The following is a 7,525-nucleotide window of genomic DNA, read 5'->3' as shown; positions in this document are numbered from 1 at the left end:
TCTGTGTGTGTGTGTGTGTGTGTGTGTGTGTGTGTGTGTGTGTGTGTGTTGGGGAGGACACAGCAATGGGAGGGTGAAATTTGGAGGAATGGGAGACCAGTGTGATTGAGATGCATTTTGTGAAATTCCCAAATAATCAATAAAAATATTGCGGTGGGAAGAGAAAAGAAAATGTCCTACAGGCTTACCTACAGCCTGATCTTTTGGACGCAATTTTTAAATTGAGTTTCCTCCTCTCAGGTGACCCTATCTTGAATCAAGCTGACACAAGGCTAGCCAGCATAGGTGGGAAGGAGACAACAGGGTGTTTGGGTAAGGGTCTCATAGAAAAGGCATGTTTCTAAAGGGCTTAGATATCAAAATAGGAGTTTATCACATGGAATGGGAGTAGGGCAAGGAGAAGATTCTAGAGGAAGCAGCAAGCACAGAGGCATGCTGTATAAAAATGCTCAGGGCTGAGTCGATGGTTAATTGGTTAAGAGCACTTGCTGCTTTTACAGGGGATCTGGGTTCAGTGCTATTAAGCACCTATGGGGTGGCTCACAACTGTCTGGAACTCCAGTTCCAGGGACCCAAAGCCTATTTCTGACTTCTCTGGGTACCAGGCACACACATGCGGCACACATGCATACATGTACCATTCATGCCCATAAAAGTATAATTAATTTTAATGTGGAAAAAAGAACAATTTTAAATGCTTGTTAATATGATATAAGAACTTGGTTACCTCTTTTGATGCCAAGTTGCTTGTAAATAAAAGAAGCGGTGAACTCAGAGAGGTAGTTGATGGCCAGCTGGTGGATTATGTGAAGTGATACACTCATGCCCAGAAGGTAAATATTGCCACAACTCAAGTGAGCCATGTTCTTGGAAGAGGAACTTAGCATGGCTAATCCCCAGTGTTGGTTCTGATTTTGGCTACATTGAATATGCAGTTTGTACTCTTGACTTACTTTTCTTGGATAGAACTGGACAGGGAAGTTTCAAAAGCAAAACAAAAGAAAACAAGATCCACTATCCACAGGAAAATAATTCATGGATGCTCTTTTTTTTTTTTTTTTTTTTTTTTTTTTTTTTTTTTTTTTTTTTTTTTTTTTTTTTTGAGACAGGGTTTCTCTGTGTAGCCCTGTCTGTCCTGGAACTCACTCTGTAGACCAGGCTGGCCTCGAATTCAGAAATCCGCCTGCCTCTGCCTCCCAAGTGCTGGGATTAAAGGCATGCGCCACCACGGATGCTCTTTAGAGCAAAAGCAAACTGACTCTCGGAAAGAGAGTGCTCAGTGCTATACTCCAGTAGAATGCCTTGCTTAGCGGCATCTTTCCTAGGGGTTTAAAAAGACATGAACACAGTAGCATTTAGAATTTGATTATTTGCTAGAATTGCTAACCATGCTTGACAAAAATCTTTCTTATGGTACATTCCTTGAATCTGGCATCTAAGCTGACCCAATGGTTCATTCTTTCCTCTTATTTCATGGTGAGTACAGGACTTAGAAATCCCCTAAGCCCACCCTGAAAGACATCCACAATTGGCACACTCAACCCACCTCCACCCCTCTACTGCATAATGCCTTTCTCTTTCTCAATTTCTTTTCTATATCAATGCAAACAATATTTTCCTTTTCAGAAATGCAAGCCTCTTGATATAATTTAGGAAACGTCAGTAGTCACAATGGTTTGGTGGTGTGTACTGAAGATAATAGAAAGAATATTTAGACTGAGTCATATCCACCTATTTACATTCTATTCCTTTAAAGGGTGTTATAGGATTTAGATTATCTTTAAATTAATCCACACAATGTAATAAAATGTAAAAATGAAGTGACCAGTGTTGGAAGCAGAGCTACTGTGCTCGAGGTGAAAGAATGCTTATCTGTGATGGGTGCTTCACAGATCTTATTGAACTGGGTTTGCTTCAGGTACATTCATTTGATTACACTGTTTGGTCATTGGAAACGGCACCTGTTGCACACACAGAACGGTTAGTTCCTTTCTCGGGTTGAACAAAGGTTCACTCAGTCATTCTTTTCTCAGGCTTTTGCTGAACACCTTCAATAGGCCAGGCACTATACCAAGTGCTGGACATTTGCAGATGAGAGGAGTTTCTCTCTCTAGATGAGCTGGGAACACAGGGGTAAGGCTTGTATCAGCTCTCTGCATGGGAGACTGTGCCAGTCATCTGATGCTACAATAATGATGAGTAACAACCAACCAATGACTTCAGTGGTACATAATAACTGTTAATTGACCATGCATGGGAAGTGATGTGGTTGTGGTCCTCCTGGCTGCTATTGGCTAATCAAGGATGGCCTTAGCTAAAACAACCATGGTAACTTGAATCTGTCTTTCATCCCCGTTATTCTAGCTGGAAGATTCTCATGGAAGCAGCTTAGACACAGGCCTAACTGTATAAGTGATTTTTCTTTGTTTTTATTTGAGACAGGCTCTTACTTTGTAGCCCAGGATGGCCCTGAACTTTGCAGTGATCCTCCTGTCTCGGTCTGCCAAGCCTTAGGATTATGGGCACGTGTCACACACAACTACTACACACAGCTACTATACAAGCTATCTTTTTACTTATTTTTTGACAATTTCATCCAGGTATGTAATGTATTTCTTTTTTAAAATGCTATGTAAATGTTTTATTTTACTAATTAGGGTACAAAAATAAGAGAAGAAAGCCTATATGCATTTAGTTCAGATACATTTTTAAAAAAATTTCAGACAGGGTCTGTCTCTATAGTCCTGGCTATCCTGGACTTAGCTAGTAGACCAAGCTGGCCTCAAACTCACAAGAGATCCACCTGTCTCTGTCTCCCAAGTTCTGGGATTAAAAGCATATGCCACCACACTCAGCTTCAGATGCTTCCCCCCCCCCATGAGACAGGGTTTCTCTGTGTAGCCCTGGCTGTCCTGGAACTCACTCTGTAGACCAGGCTAGCTTTGAACTCAGTAATCCCCCTGCCTCTGCCTCTCAAGTACTGGGATTAAAGGCGTGTGCCACTACTGTCCAGCTTCAGATGCAATTTTTAAGAATTACATTTACAGGGACTGGGAAGAGAGCTCAGTTGGTAAAGTGCTTGCTGTGCAAGCATGAAGTCATGAGTTCAAACTTTAGCACAAATCTTTGAAAAAGCCAAGTGTGGTGATGTCCAATTCCCAGCTCAGGGCACCACCATAGGTGGATTAAAATATTATTTTGTGTGTGTATATACATTCACTGTGTATGAACACATACATGCATGATCAAGCCATAAGGCAGTCTCCAGTTTCATTCCTTAGGTGCCACCCAGTCTTATTGAGACAGGGTCTTCCAGTGGTCTAGAACTTGGCAAGCAGGCTAGGCTAGCTGCTGAGCAAGCCCTAGGGATTCATCTGTCTCCACAAGTGCCCTGAGCTGGGAATTGTACATCACCACACTTGGCTTTTTCAAAGTATGTAATGTATTTCTATACATTCACTCCCCTTTACCCTCTACTGCTCCACTCCCTCTGATCCCCATCTTCCCAAAACTCTCCTTTCCAATTTTTGTGTCCTTTGTGACCAGTGATTTTAATCAGGGTTGCTTGCCCATGCATGGGTAGAGCCTACTTATGGAGGCACAGAGCAGCTCTCTTACAAACGTAAAACAATAAGCGTGCAACTGAAGGTCTTTGGAGAGATGGCACCAAATGCTATCCTCAAGACCCTGCACCAAACCTAAATGACATGATGGTTTATATACTTATTACCCCAGGATCAGGGTTTTCTGTTTGCATTGCTTCTTCTTTCTGGTTTGTCTGGGTCATGTATAGATAATTCTCTGCCCCTTGCCTGCCATCTCACTATTGAAAACAGCATACAGCATCTTTCACCTTCCTTCCCTAAAGGAAACCTGGGTCAGATCTGCAGATATGGCTTCTTCTGCCTTGTCTTAAGTGACAGCCACACAGTGGGACAGTTGTCCCCCTGCTCTTCATGGCTGCCTGCACACCATTCTGACTCCCCTTCTCTAAAGATGCCTGGCTTTGAAGCTGATGTTAACCAGGCTTCGTGCCCTGATTGTGACCTTATGGCTGTTGTCACACTTCTGTCCTGCTCACGTGGCAACTCGGCATGGACTCAATATCCTCTAGGTGATCTTTCTAGATCAATGGTTCTCAACCTTCCTAATGCTATAACCATTGAATACAGTTCCTCATGTTGTGGTGACCCCAAACCATAAAATTATTTCATTGCTACTTCAAAACTGTAATTAATTTTGCTACTGTTGTGAATCATAATGTACATATCTGACGTGCAGGATATCTGATGTGACCCCCCTGAGTAATTCTTTTACAGGTAATTCTTTTAAGGGTCAAGACCCACAGGTTGGGGACCACTGTTCTTGATCCATCATGTCTAAAATCTTTGACATCCTTGCTTCTAAGAGCTTGCCCTCCATGTTAGCTCTGTAACCCCCTTGTCTATTTGTGCCTCCTCTAATCCAGCTCCAGCTCCAAAGTCATCCTGACAGTCACCCCAGTAAAGGCTCACATGGCTCTCGGCTCCTCTGTGTCTTGACTGCACTCTTCCGAAAAACGATCAGTCGCACCTAAGTCCAACTCAGCCCAAGGGTAGTAGCTGTGTAAGACTTCCTCCTGTGACTATGCCCGGCATTTTAAGCTTAGGACCCCTCACCACCAAAAGGCTTTTAGTGTTACGTGGCCATCTTATCTTCATCTCTAACCCATCCTCACAGATTTCCCCAACCCTATCTTCTTGTGGTTGTTCTTTTGGTTTGTTCTTTTGAGACAAGGTCTCATAGAGCCAGACTCACCTCAAACTCACTATATAGTGTAGCTTCACCTTGAACTCTTGACCCTCCTGACTGCCTTCACCCACCTACCATGCCTGGCTTTTCCTAAAGATAGGGAGATAATACCTTATCTGTTGTTTGTTGACTTGTCCAGGTTAGAGAAAATTAAAAATGCAAAATATCTATCTATCTACATATATATGAATATACATTGGCACATATATATAGGTAGGTAGATTATAAGAGCAGGCTGCCTTTCTTATCTCCCATCCCTCTGGCCATATCTTCATACTTAGGACCCCACAGCATTAACTTCTTGTCAAGGCTACTGATGGTATCATGCCTTAATATACAACCTTTGTCTCTTTTTGGAGGGGGTGATGAGAGAGAGTCTCACTATGTAGCCCATACCTGAAGTTCAGTCCTTCTGCTGTATAACCAGGCTTGGTGGCATACATCTTTAATCCCAGCACTTGGTATGTCAGAATCACAGGAGTATACTGTTACACCTGGCCCTTTTTAAGCTTTTGAACACAGTTGACTATTTCTTTCTCCATGACGTAATTTCTTCCCTTGGCTTTTAGGACCCCACACTGGCCCTACATACCATCTCTGTGTTAACTCTCAAATGTGTACCATTAGCCAGAGATCTCCTCCAATCTCTGGATTGGTGTATATTACCGCCCACTTGATATTTCTACTTGGATGCCCACTAGGCAACTTGAACTTGACTCTTTCAGAATTCAACTCCTGATTTCCAATCCTCAAACCTAACTCTTTCCTTTTTCGAAAAATGGCTGCATATCTCTGAGCCAGTCTTCACATCTGGTGAATTGGTAGAATGATTTGACTCTACTTTTCAGCTACATATTTTAAATGGTCATTATAGTATCTACTACCCCATCAATATGCCGTCCTGAGACCTTTACTTCTACCTTACCATCTAACTGATCTCCAGGACTCTACCCTTGGTCCTTTTACAATGTATGCCCCTCAATTATCCAGAATGATTCCTTCATGCCATTTCTAAATCCCTGCCCCACCCACCCCCTTAAGCCTCTGAGTTTAACTTAAGACTAGGCCAAAGTTCCACTAATAATGAAAAAGGCATTGTGTCCCACCCGGTCATTATCATCCCTCAGAGAGTATAGCCCATGTAGCCATTACAGTGAGCTTCCTGTGATCCCTGACTAAGAGCCTTTGCATTTTCTCTTCCCTTTATCTACTGCCTTTCTTCAGATATTTTCTTAGCCTTCACTTTTTTTGTCTCTCCTCTCAAATGTTATTTTCTTCTACCTTCTAGTCATGAAAGCAGACCCCCAAAGCACAGCCTCAGTCTGTCTTCTCTTATAGCACACATGTTGGGTGGGTGAGAAACGTAACAATATATCTGACAACATTCTACAAAGAAGGTGTCTTTAGTTAGGGTTTTACTGCCGTGAACAGACACTATGACCAAGGACATTTAATTGGGGCTGGCTTACAGGATCAGAAGTTCAGTCCATTATCATCAAGGTGAGAACTTGGTAGCATTCAAGCAGACATGGTGCAGGCAGAGCTGAGAGTTCTATATCTTGTTCTGAAGGCAAACTGGAGAAGATTGGCTTTCAGGGAGCTAGAATGAGGGTCTCTAAGCCCATGCACACAATGACACACTTCCATCAACAAGGCCACACCTACTCCAATGAGGCCACGCCCCCTAATAGTCCCTTGGCCCTGGGCCAAGTGTACTCAAACCACCATAGAGGGCTTCACCTGTGTTTGCCTCACAGATGCTCTCCATATCCAAAGCAGAGCCTGGCCTATAACAGACACTCTACATGTATTTTGGACCTTATAATATGAAAGAGGTTATGATAGACTGTAGAGATGCCAGCTCTGAAAAGTTACTTAATGGCAAGCTGAGGAGTTAGAGTCTTGTCTGTAATGTGTTCCAATGAAGCGTTTGAATCTAGGAAGCATTAGAGATTAGAGTTGTACAGGAAGCTATCACACCAATGGCTGAGCGATGACTAGAAAGGATGGGATGGGAGAGGAAAGAAGAGTTGAGGGGTCGCTGACATATAGCCAATCAAGGAAGATTGAAAGCCTGAGCAAAGATGGTGCCTCCCAACATAAGGGGGATACATTCAATGGCTACTCAGGGTTAGAATATACAGACCTTAGCTACTAGCCTAAAGCACAGGGTTAAAGCCACCACAAGGCCCACTAATGTCCTTACCAGACTCCACTACCATTAGGAAATCATAGTTGGTTTTGAAACTGAGGTAGAATTCTAGAAGCCTGATGCTGTCTGGCAATTCAAGCTCCTGGTTCTGTCAAGGCATATAATGATGCCTGGGAACTCCTGACTCTTTGTTCCCCCACTTTATCATCCTCCCTTCCCTGTTAAGGGGCTTCAAGAAAGCAACAACCAAAGAGAATTTAAGACATTATTCTCTTTCCCCCTAATTCTGATTTACCCTATCTAACCTGTTCTTCCTCTGTTGAAACAAACACTTCAAACACAGAGAGATTAGGGCCATCTCTCTGCCATGGAATTCCTACACAGTTGTCCACTGCTGGATTCCACCTTATTAAAGAAGCAGGCTCTGCTTAGAGCAGCTGTCCATTTGATAGTCATGTTTCTAGCAGCTAACATCCCCTCTCTTAAGCTGCAGGTACATCCTAAAATGCTAGGGTCAAACTTAGAGAAAGTTAGCCAAACTCAAAAGATGACATCCTTCTGCATATTACAGCTAAAGTCAAT

The 7,525-nt window shown here is 42.8% G+C and overlaps 1 pseudogene; it reads left to right on the top strand.

Moving 5' to 3' along the window:
* LOC116067880 overlaps positions 1-4,576 on the top strand; it is a 14,178-nt pseudogene extending 9,602 nt beyond the window's left edge.
* Positions 4,577-7,525: the final 2,949 nt, after the last annotated feature.

Source organism: Mastomys coucha, unplaced genomic scaffold, assembly GCF_008632895.1.
Source record: "Mastomys coucha isolate ucsf_1 unplaced genomic scaffold, UCSF_Mcou_1 pScaffold22, whole genome shotgun sequence".
Lineage (NCBI taxonomy): Eukaryota > Metazoa > Chordata > Mammalia > Rodentia > Muridae > Mastomys > Mastomys coucha.
This window is presented reverse-complemented; position numbering and strand designations above follow the sequence as displayed.